This window comes from Rutilus rutilus (assembly GCF_951802725.1).
Source record: "Rutilus rutilus genome assembly, chromosome: 7".
NCBI classification, from domain to species: domain Eukaryota; kingdom Metazoa; phylum Chordata; class Actinopteri; order Cypriniformes; family Leuciscidae; genus Rutilus; species Rutilus rutilus.
This window is the reverse complement of record NC_140221.1, coordinates 43,569,184-43,581,923: the sequence shown is the minus strand read 5'-3', so window position 1 is coordinate 43,581,923 and position 12,740 is coordinate 43,569,184. Positions and strand designations below refer to the sequence as shown.

Here is a 12,740-nt window from a genome sequence, read left to right as displayed (position 1 = left end):
GTTGGTAACCAAACTTGCATTTTAGTGTGTATCTATGACTCTAAAGCGCGATGATACCAAACTAAACAGTAACTAAACAGAAACGTGTTACAATGTTTCCTACAATCAGAAACAACCTAGAGTGATGACACTCACTGTGCTCATGCTCAGTTAGTTTCCCTCCATTCTTGCCGAAAAGGGAACCACATTTGAAATTTCCTGTTGGAGTTATCTACAAAAGGTTGTTTTTGAGGTAAAAAATTACTTTTCTTTCTGATGTACTTTTTTGGATGCTGTTATAAGATCAAATGTCTATGAATTCAAACAAGTATTAGTAGAATCACTGTTTTGTAAGCTAAAAATAGAAATGGCTAACAAGTGTCAAACTACCAGTCAAGCTAGCTCACATGAGATGAAAACATGGTTGGTGATTCTGGGACGGTTGTAACGCCCCGTAACAACTGTCCCAGTATCACCAACCAAGGTCATTTATATTTTAAAAACTTAAGCTTAAAAAAAACGGCATAGTTTCCCTTTAATGTGCAAATTAAAAGTAAAATGTGCACTGTGCATTGCAAATTAAATGTAAAATGTCATCAAATCACATTTTAAGGTAAGTATCTTTTTTAATATTATCTAATTATCACAATAACATGACTGATAAATAATATTTTCCATTTTGAGTATATGATTGAATCATCATGTATATTTTAGAAATGTTGTTGTAACAGTGGAGAGACAAATAAATTTTGCAACCTGTACTATATTTCATAAAACCACTTAAATACATTGTTTCAGCAGTTGACAGATTGAAGTTTATAATATAACAAATGGGTTATTCCAGTATAAATGTGTTTTGATGTATTGCTAAAAATGGCAAAAAGTGTTACAACTGTCCCTGGTCTCCCCTACACCTATTTAGCAAAATACTCTCTGATAGCTCTTTTTTTCTAGCCAACAAACATGCTATTGCCTATATTATGGTCATTAAATGGCTTTCCTGAGGTAAATGTTGTGTGACAATTGTTCTCCAGCTGTTTTACCCCTTTCCGCGGTTTGAAAAACTTTTGTCTATTATGTATGAGGAATGTACATTTCGGTAAGCTGAACTGTATCTTTCAACACTGTTCATTCGTGTTTATTTACTATTAAAGCAGCACTAGGTAACTTTTCAACCTTCATAATATATTTCCAAGACTCTTGTGATGGTACATCGACTTACAATAGGTTGAATGACATGTCTGCCATAGCCTGACGGGGTCTGTATCGTTTTTAATCGTACTTTTAAACTTCGGGGTTCGGGTAGTGACCCCGCGCACACAAAAGAACTACAAAATTCGACTGCTTTACGGCATAGGCTACCTCACTTCCCCCAACACGTCCTCACATGCTGTTGGACTTGTAAGTATATTGCTTATATTGTATATCACTCGGACAAGCTTTCACTCGTTGGTGTGAGCTAAAAAGCACCTGGCGTTCTTGTTGATGGATTAGTAACTTAGACATCTTCGGAGGCTAGCTGTGCTTGTTCGATGTCCGACGATTTGTAACGCGTTGTGTTTATTCCCCAATCGAACTCGTGTAACTGTCTGTCACACGTTCTACCGTCCACAGCATTACTTGATAGACAAAAATAGGACAATAATGAGCATCAAATAGAAACAACCAGCTTACGGGGTGTTCGAGGCACACATACAATACAGACTGCCGACAGTTAAACAGGGCGCGCGCAGCTCTTAAAGGGGCCACACCTTATTTCCACTCGTTACAGCTTCCATCCGACTGAACAGGGACCGGTATAGAGCTGGTAAGTCCCGCCCCTTCCGTAAAACCCCGCTGGACCTCAAAGTTGAAAAACCGTCAATGCAAGTGAATGGGAGAAAATAATTATTTTCTGGTCCCGTTTGAATTGTGCCATGAATGTGAACATATGTTGTCTGTGAATTTTTTTTATAACTTTTCATGTTACGAGTTTGACAGTATATGGTATGATTCTTCAGCTAGCAGTTGTGGAAAAGACATAACGAGAAAGACTACATGTCGCCTATGTGACGTCACCCCATAAAGTTGACTTACCCGTGGTTTTCGCCAACCTCAACGATTTTGTCCTCTCCCTGAAAGAAGGCGGTGAAGTGCACCAAAGACACAGCCATGTTTAGCGGGATCCGTGAGCTAGTCTGTGTGCTAGTGGTGTTGACGTTTCAAACGCGTCGAGAGTTGTAGTCCACAAAGTGCTCTCACACAAAGTCTAACCGTATCAAACTTCTACCCGCTAAATTGTATCATTCTTTACACGAAACGTTATATAAAAAATTCACAGACAACATATGTTCACATTCATGGCACAATTCAAACGGGACCAGAAAATAATTATTTTCTCCCATTCACTTGCATTGACGGTTTTTCAACTTTGAGGTCCAGTGGGGTTAGCGAAGGGGGCGGGACTTACCAGCTCTATACAGGGGGGAGGGGATCAGGCCGTGAGTGAAGAGACTGCTCTGCGTGAGTGGTATTTACGACAGTAACGTTAAATACAAGTAGTCCACAGCGACTCTAGGGGTCGTTGTTTGACCAAAACGGAAATCTTACCTAGTGGGGCTTTAACGTTAGCTAGTAGAGATCTGGGATCTCTAGGGATCTGTCACATCACATTTACAAGCGCCAAAACTGTATTTATAGTGAGTGAGTAACTTAAGAAGGGCGGAACTGGGGAGAGGTGATGTTGCATTTGGCTCAAAGCAAATCCACCTAGGCTATATCCATGTGAGTGTGTTAACGTTATCCTCACCCAGCGCCACTTCACAGCTAACGTTTGCTGCTGTAGCGGCGTTCAACGCTTTGTTTGGACGCTGTTGTTCCTGTCTGTATCCCCAACAGTAACGTTAGCCGTAAAAAAGTTTGTAATCTTTGGCAGTGTTGCCAAATACTTATCGCCTTCTTTTCGCTTTTTTCTTTTATTTGAGCCGCTTGGGTAACTTCGTTTCATTTTCGCGTTTAGACCTTAGACTCATCTTGCTCATTTCGTGTAGCCTACTTCCTCTTCCTCCTGTCACTGCGTGTTTATCTTTCGCGCCGCGCACAATTAAGGACTAGTCCATTTCATTGTGAAAGTAGACGGGGTGTAGGCTATGTAGGGACAGATAACCATGAACTGGACATTTTACTACTTCAACGTTTCAACGTATTTCTTAAGAATATTAATAAAATTTACCATGCTTTTGAAGCGTTCATGAGGATAAGGGGCTTTTTTTTTTTTTTTTTTTTTTTTTTGAGATTGGTTGGGGCCCCCCCTACTACGACCGCTGGTAGGGGGCCCCAAGCAGCCGCCTACCTAGACGCCCTATCGACCGCTACTGCCTACTGGCCATCTTAGACCGGTCGGTCACCCGCTCCACTCATATCAGTGTAATGTGTGTGGCAGGTGCATGCAATGAGCTGTCAGCGCATTTAATCAATCATACCTCACTGAATACCTCAGTACCTGATTTTCACGCGGGGTTTTTTGCTGCAAAGGTCATTCTATGATAGAGGACATGGTTCGGTGTATTTTAATATTCATAAAGGCTTAACAGTAATATAATATTCTGATAGAAGATATAAAGTGACCAGACGTCCAAAAACAAAATATGTGATGTAGGATATAAGGTAGGCTATTTTATAAATCACACACTATGAATATGATAAAGAAGCAGATACAGATAGTTGCAGTAAAGTAAGATATTTTAATAAGTTGAAGAAACGTGTGTGTATTACATTGCTTCCTGATATCACGTGCGCAAACACAAATAACCTATATATATATATATATATATATATATATATATATATATATATATATATATATATATATATATATATATATATATATATATATAACAGTTCTGTCCGGTCGAACAATGTATGAATTAACTTAAGACTGGATTGTGTTGGTAATAGGCACTTACCTAACGCTAAAATATGTTTTGTGCCTCTAACAAGTGCTTTCGAACTTCTTTCTGATCTAAATGGTAGGCTATGTGGAAAACACTTGGGGGAGATTTGCGCAGTGTCTAGAACGCAACTGAATGCCTTTTCAAGCGTCTCAATACTTGAAAAACCACAGGAAACTACTTTAAAATTCGAAATTACTTGATTTACAGTGGGTCTATTCGCACGTCTATTAATATAAACGTTACCTGAGGTAATTTTCCCGGACCTTTTTACAGAAGGTAAAAGTCGCCGTAATCTTTACTGTCATTGTCCGTAATTATTACTGAGATGGCACATTCGGACGGGACCAAAATAACCGAGAAGCTCTTGTAATTATTACTTTACCCCACCTCTCCATGCCGGGTGAACACCGGCTGGTGCAGTAAACATAGCCTAGCTAACGTTAGCTGGCTACGATTTCAGTACAGTAATATCAAAGATCCTTGCTCCTTCTCAATTATATTGTATTCACAAAATACAACCAATAGTACGGTAATGTTAAAAGTAATCCCCCGGGCCCTATTTGCGATGGTCCGCCGATTAGAACAGGAAAATGCTCCACGGTGCTCTGGCATCTTAACTGCTGCCACGCAACGAAACTAGGAGTAGGCTACTACCAGTTCTCAGTGCCCAGCGGCCAATAGGGCATCTAGTCTCTATATAATATCTATGGTTAAGACCGCCACTGTGTACAATATAATCTTCAATTTGCCTAATGTTTTCAAAACCAGTGCAAACAGTAGGAAACAATCCAAATGTATTTTTTGTCACAATCTCCTCGCGTTTTATAATTCAGCAAATAATCCCGTTGTGTCAAAATATTTAAGACATTTTTCACACAACTGGATTGTAAGCAAATTTTTATTTACCAATTATGTAGACTGCACTATACATACTTTAGTAATGCAGTATTATATATTCTTTGTAAGATTTCTTTGAGAACTCATAATTTGTCCTCTTTACAGAAACACAATGAATTGCCAACATCACTCTCAACCAACACCAGCGAAGAAAATGAAGAACAGCATTCCGAATTATTTTCCGGTGACATATATCTGATTAATAAATATTGACTTTCAAATTTCTAAGCTTGGCTATTGGCATTTTTTATGGGGATCATATTGAAATGTTTAGCCTTAATTTTAAATGATTATGGTGAAGATTGTGGAATGTCTATTTCAGAAAAAGCTCGCTGACAGCAACAGTGAAGCCAAAGGGCCGTCACAAACTGGTGAAAATGTGCAGGTAAGCCCATGATATTTTAATAATAATGATTCAGGTTTAAGAAACAAAGTTTTAGGTAATTGCTCATGTCTCAGCTAATGAAGACGTCAAGGTCAAGTAAATAAGCAAGTGCAAAAGAACCATAGATTTTTCTTTTATTTCAAAATTAAAAACAACTTTTTAAAAACCCATGTCTTTAATCATCAGTTCAGAGTCACTGAGTTGTCAAGCTCATAAAATAGCACTATGAAAGTAGTCTTTGTTGTGCACTATTTTCCCAGTCTTCTGGATGTCATGTGTAAGGAAATCAAACAGATCAAAAAATGCCGTTATTCAACTAAAGTTTTTCCTCCATATTTGTTTCTGCATATTTTCAAAGAAAACAAATACCAAATTTTGGTCAGTTCCTCGCACAAAGCTACTCTATGGCTTTAGAAGGCTTGCAATATATAGAAAGTTTAATGTACTACTTTTTTTTTTCCCACTCTGAGATTTCATATTTTAAAGTGTTGCATGTTAAAGAAACTAACAGTCTTATATACTTTGAGTGCACTTTTGATTAATTTTGTGTGGCAATATAAAATTCTGTGTAATTTTGGTAATGTCCTGAATTGTATTAGATTCAAATGTTTTCAATTAATAATACTAATATGCTGTTTTAATTTTTCTTATGCCATTGTTCTAGAAAAGAATAAATACTACGAGCAAGAAAAATGGAAACAATGGCCGTGATCCTCTAAAGGTTTGTTGCATACATACAAATCTGTATCATTGGATGAGGATTATTTAAGGGTCTTGTGAAAAAGTGTGTGGAATTACTCTAGCTAAAGCATTTTGGAAAGACAAAGCTTCTTGATAGCTGCTTTAAAATCCATATCTTTAGAGTGACAATTTATTGCATTGCTTATGATTTACAATATAATGGTAAACCCATGTTCACTAGTGGACTAATATTAACAATACTGTTGTGTTGACATTCACTTAGGAAAGGAAGAACGATTTTTTCAAGGATAAAGTTAAAGAGGGTCCATCAAAAAGCCATATGCAGCAGGTTTGTGAATCTTAATGGTAATTGGTGCTTATCAATTCAAATGCCTTTACCTGTATTGCATTTCTTGTCCTTCAGATCACTGTCGAATCATTGGCTGATCTTCTACCTGAAGAATAATACACCTAAATTAAAGAATTCAAAAAATGAAAGTGCACATTATGAACTGTTGTGATCAGTGGCTTGTGTATCCAAATTAAATCTGGAAAACTGTATGGAGACTCATCCTGTCACGGTGTGGGTTTGTGTCTTGTTCTTGTCTGTCATGTGTTCCCCTGTCTTTTCATGTTTAGCTGTCTCCCGTTATGTTGATTAGTCTTCCCAGTTCTCTGATTAGCCATGTTATCTTGTTTAGCTTGTTTGCCTTTGTATTTAAGCCCTGTGTCTAGTTCAGTCTTGGTGAGTTCTTGATGTTGTTATGTTGCCTGTTCTGTCCCGGAGTCTTAGTCCAAGTTTATTCTTAGTCTTCGTCTTTGACACTGCTGCATCTGGATCCTGCTTCCTGCTCTGCATCATAACAGAAGAACTCACCACAAAATGGATCCAGCAGTTGTTAGCAACCAGGCCCTGAGGAAATTCCTTTCTTCGATGTTCCAAGATGGCCAGCCTATTGAGAGGTATGCGAGGGACTTTTTGTCTTGCTGTCATCTGGGAGCGTTAGATGACACCCAGCTCATGGACCTGTTTTGGAGCGGGCTGGATGATGACGTTGCTCAATTGATGCCGGAGGACTATACCGGCTGGACCCTAGAAGGGTATGTCGACCTGGCCCTCTCCTTGAGCGGTTCGGCATTTACTGTGAGCTTGGCTGATGAAACACCCTGCAAGCTCACAGTACCCCCAGAGCCCTCACCGCTGGTCGCGTCCAGTTCAGAGTCTTCACAGCTCCACGTCCCGTCTGCCCAGCCAGAGTCAGTTCACGTCTCGCCCGCCCGGCCTGGGAATCGTCACGTCTTGCCAACCATCAAGCCAGCCACTGGATCGGTCTATGGACGTACAGGACCGGTTTCCAGCGTGGCCGATCCCCCGCTTATGTCTGCACGTGCTGCCAAGAGGGCCATCATTCCAGGGTTTCGTCCTGCCGAGCCTACGCATCACGGCACGTCTGGCGATCCAGAGACTGTTCACGTCACGTCTGGCGATCCAGAGACTGTACACGTCACGTCTGCCAATCCAGAGACTGTTCACGTCACGTCTGCCGATCCAGAGACTGTTCACGTCAGTCCTGCCGAGCCAGAGCTTCACGCCAGTCCAGCCGAGCCTGAGACTGAGAGCGCCATGCCCGCCGAGCCAGAGTCTGTGAGCGTCATGCCCCCCGAGCCAGAGCCAAAGCTCTCTTCGCCGCTGGTTCTGCCCAGCTCAAAACCCTCTTCGCCGCTGGTCCCGTCCAGCCCAGAGCTTCCTTCCCTGCTGGTCCCGTCCAGCCCAGAGCTTCCTTCCCTGCTGGTCCCGTCCAGCCCAACAGAATCGCCTTCGCTGCGGGTTTCGACCTGTCCCGAACTGTCTTCAAAGCAGACTGCCTCCAATCCTGTGAACTTCCCCAAGAATTTTTTTGGGGGGGGGGGGCAATAAGTCCTCTGGGGGGAGCGTGGGGGTCCCGCCGACATGGTTCCAAAGCGGGCTATGTCACGGTGTGGGTTTGTGTCTTGTTCTTGTCTGTCATGTGTTCCCCTGTCTTTTCATATTTAGCTGTCTCCTGTTATGTTGATTAGTCTTCCCAGGTGTCTCTGATTAGCCACGCCCCCTTGTTATCTTGTTTGCCTTTGTATTTAAGCCCTGTGTCTAGTTCAGTCTTGGTGAGTTCTTGATGTTGTTATGTTGCCTGTTCTGTCCCGGAGTCTTTGTCTTAGTTTAAGTTTATTCTTATTCTTATTCTTAGTCATAATTCAAGTTTATTTAATAAAAACACCGCTGCATCTGGATCCTGCTTCCTGCTCTGCATCATAACACATCCCTGCTGTCTATTATTTGTATATATTATAATGTTGTGCTATATTTCTAATAATTTTATGGAAATTGTTTATTTATAAATGTTTAAATGCAATTTGTATTATTGTTCTTCTGAATTTAACAGTACGACGAGGGGCAAAGCCACACTTTCAATTTCCGCTACCAAACTAAGAAACATGCAGTGGCGTGTGATACATCCAAGACTGTGTTTGATGCTCTTAATACAAACATGTTTTTCAAGAAGATTAATAAAGACAACATGGAGAAAGAAATAGTCATCAAGAGATCCAATGAAAAAGTTTTTGGAGCTGCTGTGAAGACCGATTTCCCCTGCTGTCTTCTTGAAAAAGATGAGCTCTTAGACATAATCTTCATCAAAAAAACTGGAAATGTTGACACAAAGAAAAAAACAACTGGACGGCTTTCATTATCCAATGAATCAGAAAATTTTGTAATCTTTTACATTAAAACAAAAGGAGGGGCTAAAGTGAAACGCTTAATGAAAAACAATGAGCTGAGGAAGGAAGTTGAGGATGTTTGCGTGTACGCGTTCAAAGAAGACAGACTGAAGGATGCTCTTCGGCGTGACGGACGCTTCATCAATGACATATTCCAGAAACAGTGTGCACTCCGTGAGTTTGGGAGCGAGATAAACCATGTAATGTCAAACACTGTAGAGCATCTTGATCAAAAGCATTTTAAAATCATTGTTATCAGTGACAAAAAACAACCAGACACTCAAGAAGACTTCTTGAGTGATGTCAGCACTGAAATGAATGAAGCTTCAGCCGCTGATTTGAAAGAAAACGTTGATCCTAACCAGCATCCCGTCAACACTGAACAAGAAAAAACTCAAAAGAAAAACACAATGAAATCCACAAATACTAAATTCTTCAACTAAATGCTCTAAAATGATTGACTCCAAAGAGACTCTGGGAATTTTGCGTTCTCAGATTAAAGGTTTAATGGAGACGTTAAAGCAGCGAGAGAACCTTAAGAACAAGACTCAGTTCCAAACGTTCTTCAGAGCAGAATATGATAAAAGCATTAAAAGTTTCTTGGAGGTGAAGAAAGTGAAGCAGCTCACGAAACTCTCTGAACAAGTGTGTCAGATTCGAGTGGAGGGATCCGCCAGAGGAACCGGCTTCCAACTCTTTGACAGATTCATTCTCACTAATGCTCATGTTATTGGAGAATTTGACCCTTTCTCCATGAAGCTTTCAAAGACATTCACTGCTGTATTTGGATATGAAGATTTGGAAGCAAATGAGACCAAGTATGTGCCGATCAAGGAACAGATTGCAGCGTACTATTATGGCAAAGACAACATGGGCAGGTATCTTGACTTTGCTCTTCTTGAACTGAAAGCCACTGATGAAATTGCTAACGGTCCTGGATTGCTCAGTCAATACATTCATGCCCTCCCTCCTAACAGAGGTCAGATCTGCATTGTGGGACATCCAGGAGAAGGGGTCAAGCAAATGGACCCCTGCTTCATCATTGAGAGAGAGAATCTACAAGGGGCTACAGATAAACACGTATCTGAGAATCGTGATTTCATTCATGTGATAACACAACAGTCTTTGGAAGAGAAATGGGAAAATCATGACAACCAGATCCATTACGACTCTTGTTTCTTTCACGGATCTTCTGGCTCTCCAGTTTTTGATGAACACTGCTATCTGATTGGTGTGCACACTGGTGGATATGTGTACAAAGGAGAAAAAGGTAAAACTAGAAGCATTATTGAATATGCCTATTCCATGCAGCCCATCCTGGAGAGGATCATCTCACAGGCCAAGAAAAGTGAGAGATCTGACATCCTAAAATTACTCTCTGAATATAAATCTTTAAATCTTAATTTGGAAGACAATGATGTGACCATGGAAATAGATCCATAAAACCAGGAAGACTGTAGATGAATAATTGGACAGCAGAGTCTTGAGTCTTGATTGGCACCATTGTGTCTATATATATCATATTCATATATCTTGGGGTATTATGCAGGGATGTTTAATAAACAATTTCATTCAAATATGTGTAGAGTTATAAGTTCTGTGCGATCCCTGGATTACTCTATGCAAATGTGTCTATTGACTTGATTCTTGTGTAACATGTACATTCTATGTTTAATATGCAATGGAGCGACCAGAAAACTACATCCTGATCTGTTAGATTGTATCTGTATGATTCCAAAGGATAAATGATATTCTGCTTAATTTCCAGAAATCCTTAATGCTATATTTTAAAGTGATAGACACAAAATTATAATGCTGTCATGAATTATTTACCCTCATCATTTCAAACCTGCATGACTTTCTTGAGCAGAAGAAATATATTTCGGGGGGGGGGAAATAGACAACATGAATAAATGCTGACATAATTTTCATTTTTAGTTAAAGTATCCCTTTAAGGGGTCAACATTCTTCTTAAACATCTTTGACTGCTCCAGCATTGTTCAATTCTGCGGATGTTTGTAAAGAAATAGGCCTACAGCTGCACTTATTTTTGCTTTATTAAATAATCATGCTGAACGAAATATATTGGCCTCATTCTTGACTATAAGCACTTTCAGACTGTAAACACTATATATAAGACACAACAGCCATCGGCACATATCCTCTGCACACGAGAACCAGACAAGTCCTCTGCACAGACGCTATGGCCAACTTCAACTCCTCCGCCTTCATATATCGGCGTGATGTACTCTGATTCTGACACAGAAGGAATTTGATGAAATTTTCTGAATAATATCAATCCACAATTTTAACTTGTGATGCAGCCTAAGAATTAGTCTGGCTATCACCAGAACAAGCTCAATCTTTTAAGATTGAACATTAGTCTGGGGAGTCTGCTCTGTATTTTCTACTGCACAAGAGGCGTGATCAACAGGCATAGTTTAAATGACTCTGTACACAATTAATAATAATAATAATAATAATAATAATTCATTACATTTAGGCTATATAGCGCTTTTCTCGGCACTCAAAGCGCTTTACATAGATGGGGGAATCTCCTCAACCACCACCAATGTGCAGCATGTGGATGATGCGACGGCAGCCATTTTTGCGCCAGAACACCCACCACACACCAGCTTACTGGTGGAGAGGAGACAGAGTGATGAAGCCAATCAGTGTATGAGGATGATTAGGAGGCCATGATGGACAGAGGCCAAGGGGCAAATTTGGCCAGGATGCCGGGGTTACACCCCTACTCTTTCGAAGGACATCCTGGGATTTTTAATGACCACAGAGAGTCAGGACCTCGGTTTTACGTCTCATCCGAAGGACGCAATTGGATAGTCCTTCAACCAATCAGACCAATGATCCAGGTGACGTACTTTGCAGCGAAAACTCCAGGCAGGAAACGTGTCAACAAATGTGTTGGTTTGTAGCATTGATCAGCGGTTTGCAGAAGCCCCAATAACCACACCATATTGGTCCCCTGACTGAGCCTGGTTTCTCCCAAGGTTTTTTTTCTCCATTTCTGTCACCTGATGGAGTTTGGGTTTCTTGTTTTATTGCAGTTGAATTCTGTTTGCATCATTGATCATTATTTTCCTGTTTATCACTGTAAAGCTGCTTTAGAACAATCTATTGTATAAAGTGCTAAATAAACCATACAATACCATAATTCAGAGTTTGAGCTGAAAAGGATAGAGTTTGTCTTCTTTTTTTTGCCAATTCAGTTACCATTTCTGTTTTTGTGCTGCCTCTCCCTATAGTACTTGAGATTTTGAATGTCATTCACACAAGACTGTAGCAAAGGACCATTAGCACCATATGGCTCTAATGTAAAATAATTAGATATGAAACAATATAGGTTAAGTATAGGTTTTTTTCATAGATATTAGCATGGTTATAAACAGACAAAAATCATTTGTTAAAATGCAAGATTTATCTCTCATTTAAAAATGTATCAATTAGTTAAGGCAAGGGATTTATCTAATTTATTTTTTAGTCAACTGGATGTTTCTCTACACGATGTTCTATGAGCTGAACAAAACATAATTCATCATAAAATTAAAGTGGACTGTATTTATTTATTGCCATGCCAGTGATTAACAGAAACATTTTATTTTATTTTTTTTGTAAATCACAGCGTGAGCGTATATGAAGCATTTTGAGTCAAATAAAAAATAAAATAGCTCCAATTCTGCTGCATACCAGATTTATAGGGGTACAAGAAAATTAAATTGACAAATTAGCAAAATATAGCATTGAGAAATTATTATAAAATAGAGATTCCTTTTAGAAAAATGAAGGTAAATCACTAATTAAAAGCAACTATGACAAACGCTGCCAAAATAATCCGGGTATAGATAAAGGTACAGAATAAACAATATATTTAAAAATCTGTTCAAACTAAAACCTTTATAAGTAGAAACAGAAGATTATTTCTACATGAATCTGGTCTAGAGATCAATGAAGCCATGATTTTACCAAAGACTGTACATTATTTTATCATTTACTCACTCCAATATAATAGGTGGCAGTATGCAACTTTTGCAATGGTCTATAACCCGCCAGAAGACAAAGAAGAATTTTTAATATTTTGCGCGCGCTGCATC

The 12,740-nt window shown here is 39.5% G+C and overlaps 1 pseudogene across 1 annotated transcript; it reads left to right on the top strand.

Moving 5' to 3' along the window:
• Positions 1 to 1,349: 1,349 nt before the first annotated feature.
• LOC311293966 (serine protease FAM111A-like) lies at positions 1,350 to 10,700 on the top strand (annotated as a pseudogene). Its single transcript, XR_014630292.1, has 6 exons — positions 1,350 to 1,380; positions 4,914 to 4,992; positions 5,131 to 5,193; positions 5,858 to 5,914; positions 6,158 to 6,223; positions 8,295 to 10,700. The product of XR_014630292.1 is annotated as a serine protease FAM111A-like (transcript).
• The last annotated feature ends 2,040 nt before the right edge of the window (positions 10,701 to 12,740 follow it).